This window comes from Tachypleus tridentatus, chromosome 9, assembly GCF_004210375.1.
Source record: "Tachypleus tridentatus isolate NWPU-2018 chromosome 9, ASM421037v1, whole genome shotgun sequence".
Classification (NCBI taxonomy): Eukaryota; Metazoa; Arthropoda; class Merostomata; order Xiphosura; family Limulidae; genus Tachypleus; species Tachypleus tridentatus.
This window is the reverse complement of record NC_134833.1, coordinates 23,802,448-23,826,091: the sequence shown is the minus strand read 5'-3', so window position 1 is coordinate 23,826,091 and position 23,644 is coordinate 23,802,448. Positions and strand designations below refer to the sequence as shown.

The window sequence follows — 23,644 nt, the reverse complement described above, 5'->3', positions numbered from 1 at the left end:
GTCTGACGAGTGTAAATCATGAGAATATAGCCATTACAAAGTTGTAATATTCAATGCACACCACTTCCTAATTATTTCCATAATCCACGGTATTTTGAGAACGGTGGTTTAACATAGCCCTTTTAACAGTTCGATTGCACAGAAATCCATAGTCACTAGGCCCAGCAATATGAACTGTAGATCTTCGTGCGCAACAGCATGAATAGCAGGTTTTCTCTCCGTCTGCTTGAAATATGCAATGATTAAACTAATCTGACTTGAAAAAAACTTGTATACATGAATATCGGTTTTGTTTATTTGCGTATTGTTACCTGACCTTTGCGTTCCTGGATTCTCACGTGTTACAAGACATTGCACTTTGCTTACCACCTATGGGGTACGACTTATTGCAGGTTTGTTTCTTGTTTGTCCTGGTGTCCCAAGTTGATCTACACTCTGTTGTTTTCTAATGCCACTAAGAATAATAAATATCCCTTTCTTGTAAATTATAAATCCCTTATCTAAACACGTTTGTGATCTAACTATATAAAAAAAAATTCTGTTTCGTGTCCTTCACAATAGTGATAAATATTCAGTGGCACCATAATAACAACCACAGTCAAATCATAGTTCTGATACATCACATTTCACCGCAACTTTATGTCGACTGTGTTTTTTACATAGCTTGCTGATTTGCATATTTAAAATCGTTTTAATTTTAAGCATTCCAACCTGAATTAACTTACAAATAGAATTCAAGAACGTTCATGGTTGATATCACAAACCCTACAAAACAAAACAAATATCGAAGAAGGACTCGACAGCGAACCAGTAATCAGAGATGTTCAGTTACTTCATTCTTCGTTATTGGGGTATGTTAGCTTGTGTATTATTGAAGTACATTCGCTTCTCTAGACTTTGTTTGTTTTGTTTGTTTTTTTTAAATTTCGCGAAAAGCTACTCGAGGGATATCTGCGCTAGTCGTCCCTAATTTAGTAGTGTAAGACTAGAAGGAAAGCAGATAGTCATCACCACCCACCGCCAACTCTTTGGCTACTCTTTTACCAAAGAATAGTGTGATTGATCGTACCATTATAACGCCCCCACGGCTGAAATGGGCGAGCGTGTTTAGTGTGACGAGTCTTCGAACTCGCGACCCTCAGATTACGAATCAAGCGCCCTAACCACCTGGCCCTTCCTCTAGACTTTCGAACAGTATATACATATTTTCATTGAATTTATGCAATGATGTATTCAAGTGAAAAATACAGGTTACGTGATATGGAATTACTCTTAACACGAATAATTGTTTTAGTCACAATGTATTTATGTATATAATTACCAGAATTGTTCTGTAATAAAGCTTAATTTCGAAACTAACAGCATTATCAAATACAAGTTATGTGACACAAAATTACTCCTAAGAAGAATAACCGTTTTAGTTGCAACACATTTATATCTAGTGTTAAGAGAGAATTGTTCTGTAATAAAGCTCAGTTTCGAAACTATCAGAATTATCTACAACATTCCATGAACAAAGCAATTCTATTTATAAAAGTACTCTGTTCGCAGAGTTATATATTTTAACAGAGTACTTTGTAGGTTGAGATTCAGGCCTTACAACTGATATTCACAAATACGGTAAAGGTTTCTTTAATTCCACTTCCAGGTTGAGATTCAGGCCTTACAACTGACACTGACAAACACGGTAAAGGTTTCTTTAATTCCACTTCCAGGTTGAGATTCAGGCCTTACAACTGACATTGACAAACACGGTAAAGGTTTCTTTAATTCCACTTCCAGGTTGAGATTCAGGCCTTACAACTGATATTCACAAATACGGTAAAGGTTTCTTTAATTCCACTTCCAGGTTGAGATTCAGGCCTTACAACTGACATTTACAAACACGGTAAAGGTTTCTTCAATTCCACTTCCAGGTTAAGATTCAGGCCTTACAATTGATATTGACCAACATTGTAAAGGTTTCTTTAATTCCACTTCCAGGTTGAGATTCAGGCCTTACAATTGATATTTACAAACACTGTAAAGGTTTCTTCAATTCCACTTCCAGGTTAAGATTCAGGCCTTACAATTGATATTGACCAACATTGTAAAGGTTTCTTTAATTCCACTTCCAGGTTGCGATTCAGGCCTTACAACTGATATTGACCAACACTGTAAAGGTTTCTTTAATTCCACTTCCAGGTTGAGATTCAGGCCTTACAACTGATATTGACCAACACTGTAAAGGTTTCTTTAATTCCACTTCCAGGTTAAGATTCAGGCCTTACAACTGATATTGACCAACACGGTACAGGTTTCTTTAATTCCACTTCCATTGTTAGCTTTCCTTAAGAACAGACAAGTGTTACTAGGCTGTTACATAATGTAATAGCTACAGAAATATCCCAACTTTAATCTTAACAGAACTCTACAACCTAAAAAACAACAACAACCAACAATTATCGTAGTCCAGATAATTCTGGTTTTAACAAAATCATTATGTTAGTTTTGGTTTAAAATTGTCCAAATAATTCTGGTTTTAACAGAATCATTATGTTAGTTTTGGTTTAAAATTGTCCAAATAATTCTGGTTTTAACAGAATCATTATGTTAGTTTTGGTTTAAAATTGTCCAAATAATTCTGGTTTTAACAGAATCATTATGTTAGTTTTGGTTTAAAATTGTCCAAATAATTCTGGTTTTAACAGAATCATTATGTTAGTTTTGGTTAAAATTGTCCAAATAATTCTGGTTTTAACAGAATCATTATGTTAGTTTTGGTTAAAAATTGTCCAAATAATTCTGGTTTTAACAGAATCATTATGTTAGTTTTGGTTTAAAATTGTCCAAATAATTCTGGTTTTAACAGAATCATTATGTTAGTTTTGGTTTAAAATTGTCCAAATAATTCTGGTTTTAACAGAAACATTATGCTAGTTCAGGCTCAAAATTGTGTAGACAATTATGTTCTCATAAAACATTTAACAGTACTTGGTTAACAAAATTGAACTTTTACGACCATTAAGTAGCTTTGTTCGTAGAAAAGTGTTGTTTTATTGATAGAGTTTCCAATGTAACATTTTTCGCGAAATTAATTCCAGTGACGAATTACATTTTAAAATCTTTATGCGTCGTTAGTATAGAAATATACCTTTGTAAAATTAATCAAGCCGTTTTTATGTAGGATCTGATGAAAGCTTCAACGGACCACTTCATTATTAAAGTACCGCGATGAGAAAATAATAAAGAAATAAACAGCAAGTCACTAACAGAAGTGTGTGTTTCCTTATAACAAAGCCACATCGGGCTATCTGCTAAGCCTACCGAGGGGAAACGAATCCCTGATTTTAACGTTGTAAATTCGTAGACTAACCGCTGTAACAGCATGAGGTTTAACAAAAGTTTTCCCTTTTGTATCATTTTGTTTAAAAAAAAAATGCTATTTAATGATAATTTTTTCTCGAAAAGAATTGTCCATAAACCAAAAATATTTCACAAAAGGACTGTAGCATAAATAGATTACTTAATATCCAAGTTTTCGCTCACAACAGCTCTAATTATACTTAATATTAAATATATGCTGATACGAAGCATTTCTCGTCCTAAACCAGGTGTTGCAGGATTTTCCAAATCTTAAACTATTCAACCTACAAAAATGTAATTTTGTTTCTTTGTTTTAAATTACGCGCAAAGCTACACGAGGGCTATTTTCACTAGCCGTCCCTAATTTAGCAGCGTAAGAATAGAGGGAAGGCAGTTAGTCATCACCACCCTCCGCCAACGCTTGAGCTGCTCTTTTACTAACGAATAGTGAGATGGAACGTTACATTATAACGCCCCCAGAACAGAAAGGGCGAGCACGTTTTGTTGTGAGGGGGACTCAAAACCTAGACCCTCAGATTTCGAGTCGAGCACCTTAATTACCTGGCCATGTCGGTGTAACAGTTTCAAAGTACCCCCTGTAAATGTTACCCCCCGGTAATTTGAATTCGTTTTCATATTACCGGGGGGTAGAACAAAATCGATTTCAGGTTACCCCCCTTGATTTCAAACTACCTCCTTCCCTATAGACTCGTTTTAACGATTTGTTAAGATACTAGACGTTTTTATCGCACTCAGTGTGTGTAAATGAAATTAACACATTAGTAATAATGTAAAAATTCGAATATTTATCATGTTCTATATCTCTTGCTATCAATCACTCATTTTTATTTCAGTGCGCATGAAGAAATATAAAAAAAATAATATGTATAAATTACAATATATTGAATGAAGACAGTATGTAGACCTTGTGGTCTGGCGAGGACGAGCCCTTAAAATACCTTTTATCTTATGTAAATCATCAATTTTAATAAAAGAAATAATAGGCCTTTTGCTTGTTATCATGTACTTAGATACGTACTCGACATGCACTACAAATATTAAAAGCAATCATTATGTTTGTCATTTTGGCGTTAGAAGAGGGGGTAATTTGAAATCAAGGGGGGTATTTAAAATCGATTTCATGTTACTCCTCCGGTACTCTGAGAACGATTTCTTATTACCGGGGAATAACTTGAAATCGTTACACCGGGCTAAGACAATAATACAGGGACTAGTTGAAAAGGTTAGGATGCGTAAAAGCTTTTCCTCTAAGAACCAGGCCAAAGAGGGCGAGCTGGGTTGGAATCCCTACGATGTCACAAAATATTCTCCACATTTACCCTATGGGTAGATTACAAGTGTGATAGTCAGTTCCTTAGTATGGACTGTGGGTAACATGGTGATTCTGACCGTCCGCTTTTCATCCGATAAGTAGTTTAAAAGTTCAATATTACAAACAGCATTTATTAACTTTGTCATAAATAAACGACAAATTTCTATTGTTGTTTAAATGGCCCAGCATGGCCAGGTGGTTAAGGCTCTCGACAGATAATCCAAGAGTCGCGGGTTTGAATCCCCGTCACACGAAACATGCTCGCCCTTTCAGCCGTGGGGGCATTATAATTACCACTTTTCGTTGGTAAAAAAATAACCGAAGACTTGGCGGTAGGTGGTGATGACTAGCTACCTTCCCTCTAGTCTTACACTGCTATATTAGGGACGGCTAGCGCAGATAGCCCTCGTATAGCTTTGCGCGAAATTTAAACCAAACTAACATATTGTTTAAACAAATAAAAGTCTTAAGCTACAAGAAAGTCAACAAGGGTCAACGACTTCTAATAACACGATGTTGTTCACTAAATCACCACATACAGCTTACATTATCTTCTTCTTCTTGAAACAGTTACGCGAGAAACATCCTGTAAAAATAAGCGTTGTATTCCTTAGAAAAATGACGAATATCTGGTTAAAAAAACCAGCAACAACCACATTAATTCAGACATAAGAATAATAGTGGAGGTGCCCTCTGGTAGTACAAAGCTATAATGCAGTATTCGATTCCCTGCGGTGAACAGAGTAACTCATTATATTGGTTTGTGCTAAAAATACAACAATATAATGAGGTAGAACGAGTGATAATAGAGGTCGTTGGGTCTATTTAACAGTAACTTTCAATGACTGCGAATGAAGTTTGATTTTGTCGTGGCAACACCAGACAATCGTATATAAATTTTTGACGGTTTTTACTGGTAGGTATCTGGTTTACTTTAGTTCAATATATTAAAAAAAAAAACCAAACTAGCAACTTTCTAATTATCCACTAAAAACCCAAAATTTATTACTTCATATCTAATGTTTGAAATACATGCTAATATTTTATTATTATATGACGTAATGAATGAATCCAAGAAACTAAATCAATAACTTCAAATTACTATTTTTTTAATTCTTCGAATATTCATCTGTGTAGGAATGTACGTTATATACGTATGTGTGTGTGAATGTAACAGTATTTGTAAATGACTTGTATTTGTAATACCACCTACAAACATAATACATTTGTACCTCTTTAACACTGGTAAACAGGAAATGTTTGTTCAGTGTAGACAAGCCTGCCACTTGTAGAATCAGTTCCGAAATACACACGCACACACATATTTGAAAAATACTCCATTTATTTGCGTTTAGGAAATATGTTATTCACCTAATAAATTACTGGACTGTTAAATGCAGGAAGATATTCCTACAAAAGTCCACAAGACGTTCATTACACTTTTAGAAAACTGTGAATGAATACAAATATTGTGTTATTTCATGACAAACCAGATGTGCCTTCTAAAACACAGAGTTGGGTGAAATATAGCACGACTGTCCTAACGATGTAATCACATAAGTTATATGTTTCCAAAAATCACACATAGCTGGATGTTTTCATTTCAAAAGTGTGCTTATTTAAGTATCTTTTAACGTCGTGAAGTTAAATTCTCATGCGCATGTGAGTTATATAAAGTTTAACTGAAAGGTTGTGCATCAGTTAGCAAATATATGCTCTGTTTTGTTATTCCAATGATTTGTTATTATATATTACCATGTGATCTGTGTTGTAGCCATTCAAACACAGAATCCAAGTTGTGCTATTTGCAACACAAGTCATTTTATACCAAGAATTGGCCAAAATAAACATGATTGTACAGTTGATATTACAATATGTCCCAGATGACCAATTCCTTCAACAGTTGTTATGTGTCGGCTATCTCCAGCCAAACTGTGGGAAGAACGTTGCAAAAGCTATCACACAGGGGTTCGAAAATCAGTTCAAAAACTGCTTTATCTCAAACGCAAGCCTCTACACGAGTTTAGAGAACAAATTGCGAAAAAATGAATATTACAAGTCATATTAGACACGTGAAACTCACCTTATCTCACTGGTTATATCTTGGTACACTACTTTAAATGAAACTAATCTTATACCGTTGATCTATCTAAACTTGAAACAATAATTAGTTAAATTAATCCTTGTTTTTCGCAATTTAAATAAACAACACATTTGTCAACGCACCGTTGATAAATACTACACACTGTAGAAATATTAAAACGAATAGCAAAGGTAACAGGGCGACAAACATCCCGAATTTTTCCGGATTCGCCTTTCATCAGCCCACCAGACACGCATAGTAAACGACTTAAAACCCTTATTTTTCGACCATTTCAATTTACAGTTATACTTACATGTATCTTACACACAAGGAAGTAGGGAAATTAATTACGTTCGATAATCAAAGATTTAATTGATACGACATCACACAAAGACTAAAGTTAAGACATCCGAACATCGTTTTTTAACGGAATCAGGTGGTTAAGGCGCTCGACTCGTAAACTGAGGTTCACGGGTTCGAATCCCTGTCGCACCAAACATGTTTGCCCTTTCAGCCGTGGGGAGTTATAAAGTTACAGTCAATCCCACTATTTGTTGGTAAAAGAGTAGGCAATAAGTTTGTGATGACTAGCTGCCTTCCCTCTAGTCTTACACTACTAAATTAAGGATGGCTAGAGCAGATAGCCCTCGTGTAGGTTTGAGCGAAATTAAAATACAAAGAAACGCTCCGGTGAGGAGCAGATACGCGGAATTTTGATAAAATACTAGGAACTATTCCGTATACAAACAAACTAGGAACTGTTCCGTATACAAACAAACTAGAAACTGTTCCGTATACAAACAAACTAAAAATTATTCCATATACAAACAGACTAGGAACTATTCCATATATAAACAAACTAGGAACTATTCCATATAAAAACATAATAGGAACTATTCCGTATACAAACAAACTAGGAACTGTTCCGTACACAAACAAACTAGGAACTATTCCGTATACAAACAAACTAGGAACTGTTCCGTATACAAACAGACTATGAATTATTCCATATACAAACAGACTAAGAACTATTCCATGTAAAAACATAATAGGAACTATTCCGTATTCAAACAAACTAGGAACTGTTCCGTACACAAACATACTAGGAACTATTCCATACACAAACATACTAGGAACTATTCCATATACAAACATACTAGGAACTATTCCATATACAAATTAGGAACTGTTCCGTATACAAACAAACTAGGAACTATTCCATATACAAACAAACTAGGGACTATTCCATATACAAACATACAAGGAACTGTTCCATATGCAAAGAAACTAGGAACTATTCTATACACAAAGAAATTAGGGACGGCTAGAGCAGATAGACCTCGTGTAGCTTTGCGTGAAATTAAAATACAAAGAAACGCTCCGGTGAGGAGTAGGTACACGGTATTTTGATAAAATACTAGGAACTGTTCCATGTACAAACAAACTAGGAACTATTCCATATACAAACAAACTAGGAACTATTCCATATACAAACAAACTAAGAACTATTCCATATACAAACATACTAGGAACTATTCCATATACAAACATACTAGGAACTGTACCATATACAAACATACTAGGAACTGTACTATATACAAACAAACTAGGAACTATTCCATATACAAACATACTAGGAACTATTCCATATACAAACATACTAGGAACTATTCCATATACAAACAAACTAGGAACTGTTCCATATACAAACAAACTAGGAACTATTCCATATACAAATTAGGAACTGTTCCGTATACAAACAAACTAGGAACTATTCCATATACAAACAAACTAGGGACTATTCCATATACAAACATACAAGGAACTGTTCCATATGCAAAGAAACTAAGAACTATTCTATACACAAAGAAATTAGGGACGGCTAGAGCAGATAGACCTCGTGTAGCTTTGCGTGAAATTAAAATACAAAGAAACGCTCCGGTGAGGAGTAGGTACACAGTATTTTGATAAAATACTAGGAACTGTTCCATGTACAAACAAACTAGGAACTATTCCATATACAAACAAACTAGGAACTATTCCATATACAAACAAACTAGGAACTGTTCCATATACAAACAAACTAGGAACTATTCCATATACAAACAAACTAGGAACTATTCCATATACAAACAAACTAGGAACTATTCCATATACAAACATACTAGGAACTATTCCATATAAAAACATAGTAGGAACTGTACCATATACAAACATACTAGGAACTGTACTATATACAAACAAACTAGGAATTATTCCATATACAAACAAACTAGGAACTATTCCATATACAAACAAACTAGGAACTGTTCCATATACAAACAATAAAAACAAAAGGTTCATAGGCGTTCATCATACACACGTTAAAGACAGATACAGTTTTCGCCAATGCTTGTTGTTCCCCTCTGGTACAGCGGTAAGTCTATGGATGTACAACGCTAAAATCAGGGATTCGATTCTCCTCGGTGGACTCAGCAAATAGCCCGATGTGGCTTTGCTATAACACACACAAACACACCAATGTTTGTTAGATGCGAAGTATTGGATCCTTCAAAATAGTTTGGAAGTGTAATATACACGCTTTAAGTGAAAATAATGTGTTAACACTGGGCTCTAATGGATGAGCGAAATACGTGGAAATATACAACATACCCGACAGAAAATATGTAACACAACTATAACAAATACTGTAATCTAACGGTTCCATAAACGTTTTTCACTACTGACTTAATTCAGACAGTAACAGATGTAAGCAGTTAATTCTCTTTAAGTTGCGTCTTTGAAACTAGTTTATTATAGTTTCATGTATGTTTGAAATAGCTATTATTACTTGTAGTTTTCCGAAGACGTACTAGTTTACTAAAAAAATGGATACATGTGGGCCCTACTTTCCCAGTCACCTCCAAAATCTAGAAGTCATTTTATAATCCCACGTTATAACTTGTATCCTAGGATTTTGTTTTTTAATGTAGCGTATTTTGTTTAATTTTAATGTGTTTTGTTTTGGCTTAAGATATTATGGTTATAATATATATCTATATTCATATATCCTGTCTTTCACTTTGTTCACAAAACGGTTGACGTTAGTAATAACATTACAGTGCTCGGCAAACGAAGAGCTGTTGCGCTAAGCCTAATAATTTCTGTCTAAAATTCTTTCCAGGTATAAACGTAGTTTTTGGCAAACATATTATTGAAATTCATACTTAACTCTCTACAAACGCGTGTTTTGTGTTTTCTGTTGTGTCGAAATGTCCCCTGACAATAAGACAACTTTCCTTTTTTAAAATTAGTTCACATTTTACTTATTACTCGTGATAAATAGGAATGTGAAATATAAAGACATAAAACACGTATCGTACCAACTTCGAATATAATACATCAAGTATATTATTACTGAGTCAAATACAAGGCAGCAGTTCGGACACAAAAATACACAGGAAAAGGAGCCATAGTAATAAATCAAACATTTAATTCACTCACTAATGAAACAATGTTTCCAAGTTAATCTCTCAAATGTTAAGCAAAGTAAAAAACATCTCAAGCTAAATAACTGCTTTAAAATCATTCCGAAAATTAATATTATAATCCCGAAAAACATACATGATTGCTAAAGAAGTTAAAGAAAACACGAGTACACTCAATAAGATTACCTTCCGTATAGTGCGTAATGTCAATTTATGAGTGTGCTAAAAGTTAAACCACAATGTTATTGCTGTTATCAGGCCTATCGTTTTAAACTTGAAACAAAGAATGTGTAACGTAAGTATAGACTATGTAAGTTGCTGTGAGTCGTGTCCACATCATTGTGCCACGCTCTCTGAGGTTAATGCTCAGAAGAACTTTGGCTTCCAAGTAAACTTTACCAAAGTTAATATTGTTCGTGTCGCTGTTCTTTGTGGTGGTTTTACAAATATTTTTACTTTGATAATTATTCTGAGCACGATACGTAATATGAATTACGACATTATAGTTCATTCTTCCCTTACATAATAGGTGCATAACTATTACCTCTTTTACGACCACAATCAGCAAGTTATACGCCTCGAGTCAGGGTCATGTCTCATAGAAACACCAATACAATACTTTCTAGTAACTGATCGAAGTAACGCTTCATGCCGTTATCTGTTGTACTTTCTGAGAACGCATGCAAATCTATCCAAATTAATAAATTTAGATACAATACGTGAACCATTAATAGGTGAAAGTCACTGTCGTGCTTACTAATTTTACTTTAACGGGTTGTGATATAAAACACCAGGTATTTTTTAAGTTAATAGGAATATAATCCATCGTAAAATTATTACATTTTCTCTGTCTCTCTTTCTTATTTTCTTATTGCAACAATTCAAACATGCGAAAATGATAGAAAAAACTTTATTATTTTGGAGTCGAGACTGGTGTTTATCGCCTGTACTAATATTGGTTAATAGTCGAATAACTTCCACTCGAATAAAACCAAGTTGTTCTCTGACTCAAAGCTCTTGTTTCAATTTCGGAAATAACAAATTAGTCAACGCCTTACCTTCTTTACGTTCAACCTTAAACTTCAAATAAGACTTGTGTTGTGATACTGTCCGTGAAGAAGGGAAAGTTTCCATTGCATCCAGCTACCTTATAAGATGGAGAATCAGGTGAGTTTCGAAGCAGAAAAGCGAACAAATTAGTTCAAGTCGCTCTCGGTTAGGCGCCTACTAAAGGAGATCGTTTGCGGGCTAAGATGAGCATCAGTAAGAACCGTCGTAACGACCAGAAGATCCCGTGATGTTCATACGGTAATCTCTGAGACTTCCTGCCTCTGTCCCTCCCTATCTAAACAGGGACAGACTACTTCCAAACTAAGAATGAACTTCACCCGACTTTATTCTTACAGATCATAGAACACTTGGGATAGTTTCGTTATTAACACGCGCATTATTTCACGTATAACAGTAACTTAGTTTCATAATAGAATATTCTATACCTATGCTAACACATCTCATGAAGAAATGTTCACTTCAGGTCAACATCTTTAGTTATATGTGCACCGTTAAGCCTTTTTTTTTTTTTTTTTTCTCTAATATAGGCACACGTTTCAAAGATTACAGCTAAAAATCTCTGAATAGTATAAAGTTCTAAACAGTCTCAATGACGGAATCAGAATTTTGTAGGGAAAGAATTCGAGCAGATTTCACCAGTCTTCCAGTCGCTAAGATCAGTAGGAAACTGAACTCATAGGACCAGTCGTTCCAGTTGAACATCCGGGCTTTGTGACCCAGTAGAAAACGGTTGTGACCGACCAATCAGCAACAAAGTTTCTTTACGTTTACCATCAACGTACAGTTACAATCAATAGTTGAGAAGAGGTAGATCTAGCTTTGCACGGGACGCACGTGCGGTCGCAAGAGCTGTATCCTCCATGTATTAAAGTGTAAAGCTAAGTAATACGCGTTCTAGAAGCTCTATCCCAAGTAAAAGTTTTTTCTTACGTGTTGTGAAACTTACACAGTCAAATAGCGTCATTAACTATATTGTTGTTACTATATATATTTATATAGTAAAAAAGTACACATAATGAATGTCTGTGAACTACGAAGATTTATTATAGATCTTGTTATATTGAAATGCATGAAAAATACAAACACTAAAACAACTAACCCTTACCTTTACCACGACAAACATGTAAAAATTGGTTATTACTTCCAAGATATAGAAATCATTCTGCTAACCATAACCTTTACCGAGATAAACATGTAAAAGTTGGTTATTATTTCTAATATATAGAGACCATTCTGCTAACCATAACCTTTGTTTGGATTGTTTTGAATTTCGCGCAAAGCTACACGAAGGCTATCTGCTCTAGTTGTCCGTAATTCAGGAGTGTAAGACAAGAGGGAAGACAGCTAGTCATCACCACCCACCACCATCTCTAGGGCTACTCTTTTTACCAACGAATAGTGGGATTGACCGTCTCATTATAAAGTTCCCACGGCTGAAAGGGCTAGCATGTTTGGTGTGACGGGTATTCGAACCCGCAGCCCTCGGATCACGAGTCAAGTCCTTAACCACCTTGTCATGCCGGGCCTACCATAACCTTTACCGAACTAAATGTGTAAAGTTGGTTATTAGTTCCAAGACATTGAGACCATTCTACCAACCGTAACGTTAACTGGGACGAGATAAACATGTAAGTGTGGTTGAATCTCTAACATATTAGGATTTTTAAATCAACCATGTTGATTGCCAAGATAAACGTGTCCGACAAGTTATTACTACTATCTCTAACACATTAAAACCCTTCTACTGACAGACCGTGGTCTTTTCCGGCGGAAACGTGCTAGGCGAGTTTTTAAAACGTCGAACGTGTTTAACCTTTACGACGGCATAGCTGTTTATGTAAGAATATTTGACATTCAATTAAAGATGGATTGGGTTATCCATGTAAGATCGAAGGTCTATCCTGTTTAAGATTCAACTAAAGACAAACTTGGTTATCTCTTAAGGTCTAAAGTATATCTTGTTTAAGATTCAACTAAAGACAAACTGGTTTATCCATGTAAAAGGTACCAGCCTGTTTAACATTCAAGTAAAAACGGACTGGGTGAACATACACATGTATGAATGACTGTGTTTATTTTCATGCACATATATATGCGCGTAAAATTAGTTACTCGAGTAATCAATATCTTTAAACCACATTCTTGTAGAGGTTCGATTCGTTGCTTCATCACTTGTTTACATGAGCTTAATTTAATGAAATTGACGGGTTTGGTTGATGGTTCTGACAGATTGATTTATATTAGCTACTACTTTATAACCTAGAATTACTGCTATTATTTTTCTAAAGAAAATAATACTAATATACAACAAATACTTTATGTTTATAATTCCTTTTTTTTATATAAACTGACTTATTAAGAAACTATTTGTCATAAGTCTTTAACAAATATCGTATAAAAGATATCCCTGCTACTAAAACAAATCTACAGAATATCACATGAAACAGATGCTCCACAACTTATAGTAATAGAAGATGGTTTTCCACTGAAGAAAAACAGTTATAAAAAATAGGATTTCTCTCGACTTAAAGGAAATGAAAATAAGCCTTTTTGAAGTCATACTTTAATTATCTCTAGATTAAACTGAGAATGTAACCTCTTCTGTATATAAATCGCAGTTACAACAGAAATGTATCTTTCCCTTAACAGTCGTGACGTCACCATAATTCAGTTGGGTAAATGTTACACTAATATTGCAACACGGTTTTATAAGAAGCTCTCTCTGAGTGTGGCCGTAAATTCCATTTTTTTGTGTAACTTTTGTTTTTAGGTTCACCCTTCAGTTGAGTATAATAAGCAATCCAGTACTCCTACTTGCCTTAACACGTTCTCTAATACTCGAGTGTGTCACATTGCACCATTAAACATTGCACAGGCGGTACTCGAAACATGACAAGCTGGTCATGACACCTAATTAAAGCTTCGACACTCTTGAACAATCTGGCTATGGTACCTAAGTAAAAATCTGATTTATAGCCAGTAAAACAAGACATTTTATTAAAGTTATGACATCCTTTTCGTGTTAGCAGAAATCTGGCTTTAAAGTATTTAACAGTTTCTACGTTTCCATGTAATAACTGAAGACCAGAAAATGCAAATGCCAGAGGCATTTTGTTTGTTTTGAATTTCACGGAAAGCTACACAAGGGCTATCTTCGCTACCCGTTCCTAATTTACCCGTGTAAAACTAGAGGAAAGGTATCCAGTCATTACCACCTACCGTCAACGCATTGGCTACTCTTTCATCAACGAATAGTAGGATTGATATAGCACATTATAACGCCCACACTGCTGAAAGGGTGAGTATGTTTGATGTGACCGAAATTCGAACCTGTGATCCTCAGAGTGCGAATCGAACGCCCTAATCACTTGACCATGCCGTGCCAGCACTGTAGGGCGTGTTACAGTGGTGTCATAGGTAATATAACATTCTCAAGTAACTTACAAGTGACTAAATCAAAGTTTACAAAATTTATTGAAGGCACACAAGCGTGACACTTGAGAAACAAATAACAGCGTGAAATAAATCATTGTAATTCTCACCAGAATATGAAATACTGCCAATTTTGCGACACTGGTTTGGTATGAATTTCGTGCAAAGCTACACGAGGGCTATCTTATCTAGCCGTCCCTAATTTAGTAGTGTAAGACTAAAGGGAAGGCAGCTAGTCATCACCACCCACCACCAACTCTTGGACTACTCTTTTACCAACGAATGGTGGGATTGATCGTAACATTATAACACCTCACAGCTGGGAAGGTTGAGCATGTTTAGTGAGACGGAGTTCGAAACCGCAACCCTCAGATTACGAGTCAAGCGCTCCAACCACCTGGGCATGCCGGGCCTCAAAGAAAACGAACTCAGAGGTTTTCGTTTTTGCCATTCACAAATGGCGTTTCAGGATATCAGTAAGCCATGCAGATTTAAAATAAATGTAAGACAGAACGACTCTAATCCGAGAATTTCCGAAACGAAGACTTTTCCCCATCTGATGAATAAAAGTCCACCCATTTAGAAAGTGATGGGGCTTTTGAAATCTTGTACATAAGTCAGCATAATCTCAGTAGTTAAGTTCTAATATGTATAGCGCAATACATAGAGAATAATATGTTTTATAAGTTAGTAAACAGTTATATCTAAAGGTTGAATTAAACAAATGCTCAAGTCTAAAATAAGAGACAGATAAACGTTCATCGTTTTATCTGAAGAGTGACTTACCATTGTCCAGTATTGCTAGGGCGTGCTCAGGTAGGCCATATTTTACTCATTTAACATCCAATGAAAATAGTGTGGGTTAATCATATACTTCGAACAATTTGTTTACGCCAATCAGATACCTTGTTGTAGATTCGAGCCTTGATGCCGCTGGTGACATGTTAATCGCTCACGTATTTGGTCTATGAAGAATGTTTGACCGCCTGACGGTGGAGTACTGTACGGGAGTTTTTAGGGCTGCAGAATATATTCGTAAAGAGATAACGAAATGACACATTAGCTTCCAGCGTTCCCCCATAGTAACAGAACACTTCGCACATTAGAACGTTTTGTTTGTCGTTGTTGTTTTAGCACAAAGTTATAGAGTGCGCTACCTGTGCTCTGTCTGCTGCGGAGAAACGAAACCAGGATTACAACGTTGTATCTTACCAAAAGTCACACCCCAATCCGATCCAAACAGTGCCTTTATCCCAAAGGCGAAGTTTTGGTTAAAAAATAAAGAGAGATAGAAGAAGTAATATCCAACTCATAACGATGAACTTGGGTAACGTTAATTTAAAAAAGTTATCACAAACTCCAAGCCAAAATCAACAGATGTTTCCATGATAAAGATAATCGAACAACAATCCTATTCAACCATTTTTCGTAATGTCTTCCTGATGCAACTCTAGTGGACGTTTGTGCCTTTGTTCCAGATAAACAAGACGCTAACGTACAGTAGAGGTTTTGTGGAAAGATCTTCAAAATATATGATTTACGTAAACTTAACCCCACCGTTCTATAAATAAGCTTATTGCAATGGAAACTGATGTCGGACAATAGTGCGTAATAATAGATATCAGTGAAATCTATCGACGATGGAGGGCAGCACTGGGTATGGAACATCTTTCCTACGTCTATAGAATGCGATTAGCAAATTGCTAGTTGCAAGGGGACAGTGTCTTTTCATAAAGGTGTTGAATTAAAAAAAAAAAAAGTATATATTTGAGAAATTAAGGAATTTGAAAAACAAAAATCATAGTTTGGTGAGAAATATTCAGGTTATAATAAACATATCATCGCAACACTTAAATTAACCTCCTTGCACCTGGAGGTGTCAGGGACGCCAGTCTCAAACTTAGAAAGGGCAAATGGCAGATTTTGCGAAGCATTTCTAGTCAGAGTAGATCAACACACATACGCAAGTTATGCTGTAGCGTAGGCCCCACCGAGCTCATTTAAGAGGCCGGACGAGGTCAGTCTTCTTTGTTTGCTCCTCGCCCAAAGCCATTTCTAAAATGACCTATTATTACACCTGCATTAATTCGAAAAATAAAGATGTTTCAAAAGCAGCTTTACAATAACCATAGAAAATGCTAAGTTAATAATGTACAAACGTGAGGCTTTCTATCAAATATACAAGTTGAATATTTAAGCGAAAATATTAACTTGATACACATATATAAGATCGAATAGCAATAAAACATTCCATGAAAACTTCCCAGTTTAACATTGTGGTTTTTGTAACTTGCTTTTGCAAAAATAAGCCTACAAATGAATAACATTTTAGGCTTAAATAGTAAAATGGGCTGGGAATTGTTGTCATTATATTGTTTGTTGTTGGTTCTGTCTTGATGGGAGTTCTTAGAAGTGTTATCTGAACACATAGAAACTGGAACAGGACAAAAAAAAACCAAAGTTTTACGAATTAAATAATCAAATGATTGAAATACATTTCAAACTCTAAAAACACGTAGAAAAGCATTTAACTGAAGAACTATTTTTAAAATGTTGAAACCTGAAACACCCATTGACTAACATATGAAACACTCAATATTACAACCGACTCTCGTTTACCTAGATATTAGAAGACAACTAACAAACTTTATTAGGGGCTAGCTTATCATTTGTTTATATGTTGTTAAGCACAACGCTACTCAACGGACTACATATTCTTCGTTCTCTTCACCCCAGTATTACAGCGGTATTTCTGCGTACTTACAACGCTTGAAACTGGGTTCCGATACCTGTAGTGGGAAGAACAGAGCCCATTGTGCAGTTTTGTGTTTAATTACGAACAAACAAACAAGTCTCTGCTCTACTCATCACGGGTGTCCAACCTCAGTTTTACCGTTATAAGTATGGGGGGAGAGGGTATTTTACCACCTGTATTAATCATTATCTCAGGAAGAATGTTGCTGCTAAGCCTTACTAACGCATAGAAGTTTCCTGTTTGTTTATTGCTAAACATAAAGCTGCACAGTGAGACATATGTGCTACTCTCACCAGAAAGATTAAAGCCTGAAATTTAACCTTAAAACTTGCCGCTCAGTTACCTTTGAAAAAGAGGGGCCAAAGTTTTCTACAATGTTAGAGATATTACGAGTTATTAGCTTGTTTTATAGTGCCATTAGCCATGTTCGACACTGTATGGTATAATGGTCTGAAAACTTGTACGTCAGAGGTGGAACTGCAGTGTGGTATTATTTGCTGGCTGTCCAACTTTCTAGAAAACTGGAAATATAAAATAAAGGTAGAAGATACCTTTTCGGATTCCTTTAGAGCGGACGCAGATGTCCCACAGGGAGGGGTGATTAGCCCTATTATATTCATCATGTACATTAAGAGCATACCTATAAACAATCTGAATCGAGTATTCATCGCAGTTCGTAGATGATGTAATACATAGGAGAAGTGATCCCATCCCGTCTATCACAGATACAACTGCCCAATCTCAGTTAAACACACTACTGCCAAACATACGGTATTAAAATCAATCTAAGTGAGACTCAAGTAGTCGTTTTCTCACAATTACCTGTAAAACTTAGATAAGAATGATGCACTTATCCAGAATAAAACATTAGCTAAATTCCTAGGTCTAACAATATGAAACAAAATTAAAATGGTTTGAACAGTTAAACAAAATAAAAAGCCAAAATTTAAAAGCGTACGAACTGCGCACGGAATCTAACAGATAACAATAAAAAACAACAGTTGAAAACATAGTAAAAATATGTAAAACATACGTACGACCATAAATACAATAAACACCACCAGCCTGAATAAACAGAGCACCAAAACAAATTACAACTAAATTATAAACACTACAGAACACATTACGAACAACATTATACAGATAAACTTCCTCACTATTTGTACATAAATATACAAACACTAACTGATATACTACTACATAGTTCACTATAGAAACACTAACTGATATACTACTACATAGTTCACTATAGAAACACTAACTGATACACTACTACATAGTTCACTATAGAAACACTAACTGATATACTACTACATAGTTCACTATAGAAACACTAACTGATATACTACTACATAGTTCACTATAGAAACACTAACTGATATACTACTACATAGTTCACTGTAGAAACACTAACTGATATACTACTACATAGTTCACTATAGAAACACTAACTGATATACTACTACATAGTTCACTATAGAAACACTAACTGATATACTACTACATAGTTCACTATAGAAACACTAACTGATATACTACTACATAGTTCACTATAGAAACACTAACCGATATACTACTACATAGTTCACTATAGAAACACTAACTGATATACTACTACATAGTTCACTATAGAAACACTGACTGATATACTACTACATAGTTCACTATAGAAACATTAACTGATATACTACTACATAGTTCACTATAGAAACACTAACTGATATACTACTACATAGTTCACTATAGAAACACTAACTGATATACTACTACATAGTTCACTATAGAAACACTAACTGATATACTAATACATAGTTCACTATAGAAACACTAACTGATATACTACTACATAGTTCACTATAGAAACACTAACTGATATACTACTACATAGTTCACTATAGAAACACTAACTGATATACTACTACATAGTTCACTATAGAAACACTAACTGATATACTACTACATAGTTCACTATAGAAACACTAACTGATATACTACTACATAGTTCACTATAGAAACACTAACTGATATACTACTACATAGTTCACTATAGAAACACTAACTGATATACTACTACATAGTTCACTATAGAAACACTAACTGATATTCTACTACATAGTTCACTATAGAAACACTAACTGATGTACTACTACATAGTTCACTATTGAAACACTAACTGATATACTACTACATAGTTCACTATAGAAACACTAACTGATGTACTACTACATAGTTCACTATGGAAACACTAACTGATATACTACTACATAGTTCACTATGGAAACACTAACTGATATTCTACTACATAGTTCACTATATAAACACTAACTGATGTACTACTACATAGTTCACTATAGAAACACTAACTGATATACTACTACATAGTTCACTATAGAAACACTAACTGATATACTACTACATAGTTCACTATAGAAACACTAACTGATATACTACTACATAGTTCACTATAGAAACACTAACTGATATACTACTACATAGTTCACTATAGAAACACTAACTGATATTCTACTACATAGTTCACTATAGAAACACTAACTGATGTACTACTACATAGTTCACTATTGAAACACTAACTGATATACTACTACATAGTTCACTATAGAAACACTAACTGATGTACTACTACATAGTTCACTATGGAAACACTAACTGATATACTACTACATAGTTCACTATGGAAACACTAACTGATATACTACTACATAGTTCACTGTAGAAACACTGACTGATATACTACTACATAGTTCACTGTAGAAACACTAACTGATATACTACTACATAGTTCACTGTAGAAACACTAACTGATATACTACTACATAGTTCACTGTAGAAACACTAACTGATATACTACTACATAGTTCACTATAGAAACACTAACTGATACACTACTACATAGTTCACTATAGAAACACCAACTGATATACTACTACATAGTTCACTGTAGAAACACTAACTGATATACTACTACATAGTTCACTATAGAAACACTAACTGATACACTACTACATAGTTCACTATAGAAACACCAACTGATATACTACTACATAGTTCACTGTAGAAACACTAACTGATATACTACTACATAGTTCACTATAGAAACACTAACTGATATTCTACTACATAGTTCACTATATAAACACTAACTGATGTACTACTACATAGTTCACTATAGAAACACTAACTGATATACTACTACATAGTTCACTATAGAAACACTAACTGATATACTACTACATAGTTCACTATAGAAACACTAACTGATATACTACTACATAGTTCACTATAGAAACACTAACCGATATACTACTACATAGTTCACTATAGAAACACTAACTGATATTCTACTACATAGTTCACTATATAAACACTAACTGATGTACTACTACATAGTTCACTATAGAAACACTAACTGATATACTACTACATAGTTCACTATAGAAACACTAACTGATATACTACTACATAGTTCACTATAGAAACACTAACTGGTATAGTACTACATAGTTCACTATATAAACACTAACTGATGTACTACTACATAGTTCACTATAGAAACACTAACTGATATACTACTACATAGTTCACTATAGAAACACTAACTGATATACTACTACATAGTTCACTATAGAAACACTAACTGGTATAGTACTACATAGTTCACTATATAAACACTAACTGATGTACTACTACATAGTTCACTATAGAAACACTAACTGATATACTACTACATAGTTCACTATAGAAACACTAACTGATATACTACTACATAGTTCACTATAGAAACACTAACTGGTATAGTACTACATAGTTCACTATAGAAACACCAACTGATATACTACTACATAGTTCACTATAGAAACACTAACTGATATACTACTACATAGTTCACTATAGAAACACTAACTGATATTCTACTACATAGTTCACTATATACACACTAACTGATGTACTACTACATAGTTCACTATAGAAACACTAACTGATATACTACTACATAGTTCACTATAGAAACACTAACTGATATACTACTACATAGTTCACTATAGAAACACTAACTGATATACTACTACATAGTTCACTATAGAAACACTAACCGATATACTACTACATAGTTCACTATAGAAACACTAACTGATATTCTACTACATAGTTCACTATATAAACACTAACTGATGTACTACTACATAGTTCACTATAGAAACACTAACTGATATACTACTACATAGTTCACTATAGAAACACTAACTGATATACTACTACATAGTTCACTATAGAAACACTAACTGGTATAGTACTACATAGTTCACTATATAAACACTACTTGATATACTACTACATAGTTCACTGTAGAAACACTAACTGATGTACTACTACATAGTTCACTATAGAAACACTAACTGATATACTACTACATAGTTCACTATAGAAACACTAACTGATATACTACTACATAGTTCACTATAGAAACACTAACTGATATACTCCTACATAGTTCACTATAGAAACACTAACTGATATACTACTACATAGTTCACTATATAAACACTAACTGATAAATTTCTACTTACTTTACAAAGTAGTTTCAAGGGTTAACGAATGATCTGCTATGTGAACTTTCTTCCTAGAAATAGTCCTAAATACATCTTACCTGTTAACATTTATATTTGATATAAAAATAAGTTAATTCCACCTAAGACGAGAAACAGATATTGTCAATAATTTTGAATTTTACTATGATTGCCCTAAAAATGGTTTTATATGTGAATTGTCTTCTTGAAATTTAAAATTATAGATAAATATGAGAAAATACAATTCGAACTGTTGTATTTAGTTCACACAAATGGATAAAATTAAAATGTATTTATTTCAATGATATTAATATAATTATATACATGGACATGACCCTTTACAGTGGTCACAGTAAATACATGGACTAGCTAAACTATGGGCTTCTTGTAATAATCAAATGAATATCAACCAGATATTAATTAGGTTCAGGAGGGAAGAACATGTCTTTCGAATCTGACCCTCCAAAGTCTTCAATATCTAAATACTGACATCTGGAACATTGGTGAAGATATTCGCTGTGGACAAAGCCCAGAGCGACCATTTTATAAATTTGCACTTAAAAATAAAAGAATTAAAATATATTCCCAACAGAATTATATCTTTACAGAAAGTACTAGTTGTGAAGCATTTCATCTCATCGGTGCAACTCATATGTGTAAACTTAAAGAATAAATCGACAGCTAGATTCTTCTGAACAAAATAAATCAGTAATTAGCAATGTTAAAGCACACAATAACAACAAGAACGATCAACAATGTGATAGTAAATGGAATCCTACGTTGGCTTTTCCCTTTTATGTTGTTCTTACCTAGTTTAGTAGCACTTAATGTCTTTTCTTCTCAGAGAAAGCCATCAGATGTTAAATTTACCAGAAATGAAATAGGGTTTAGGCAAGAGCCATGTAAGTGTGTCAAAGTGTATTATGGTGTCCAGCATTCTGTAAATGATGAGAAATAGATCAATATCTGTGTGATCTAACGCTGTGTGTCTGTTCATAGATCAAAGTTTTTTTTCTTCTCTCTATACAGTGGCAAACCTTTGACGTCTGGAAGATAGTTCAAGCATATTATTTTAAGTAATATAAAACCCTCAACCTTACAGGACTATTTATATTTGTATATATACACGTATTCTCGTTTATAGACTTATGATTAATTCTTCAGGTCTGACACTTTCAATTGGGGAACATGTGATAGATCGTTCTATTTGCCCAAAAATTTTGTATAGTATTAAATTTAGCTTTTAAGGGATCTATTTTGTGTTTAATTATTTACGACAAAAACAGGTAATAACATAAAATTACTCTTTTAATTACGTGAGGGAATTTATTTCATATAACAAGTTGTTTTGTAGTTAAGTGCGGGAGTTTATTTCGCATATTACATGTTGTCATGTAACTGGGTAGAGAGAGATATTTATTTCATTTGTGACATGTATTGTTGCTAAGTGCGGGACTTTACTTCATATTGTCTTATAACTAGGCGTGTGAGTGCATTTCATATATCAGATGCTGCACAATGAGTTCTTTCTACATATTTCCCCACGAAGAGTTAAACAAGATTTTATTTTAT

The 23,644-nt window shown here is 34.2% G+C and overlaps 1 protein-coding gene across 3 annotated transcripts in view; it reads right to left on the bottom strand.

The window, feature by feature from the left end:
* Positions 1-23,644, bottom strand: part of LOC143224863 (glutamate-gated chloride channel-like) — a 373,200-nt gene that overhangs the window by 214,036 nt on the left and 135,520 nt on the right. For 2 of the 3 annotated variants that reach the window (XM_076453238.1, XM_076453240.1), the window contains exon 1: positions 11,287-11,970. The exons of the other annotated variant lie outside the window; for it this stretch is intronic. The gene's annotated coding sequence lies outside the window, so the exon portion shown is untranslated. Of the gene's footprint in view, positions 1-11,286; positions 11,971-23,644 lie in introns of those variants that run through there. 3 annotated transcript variants of the gene reach the window in all.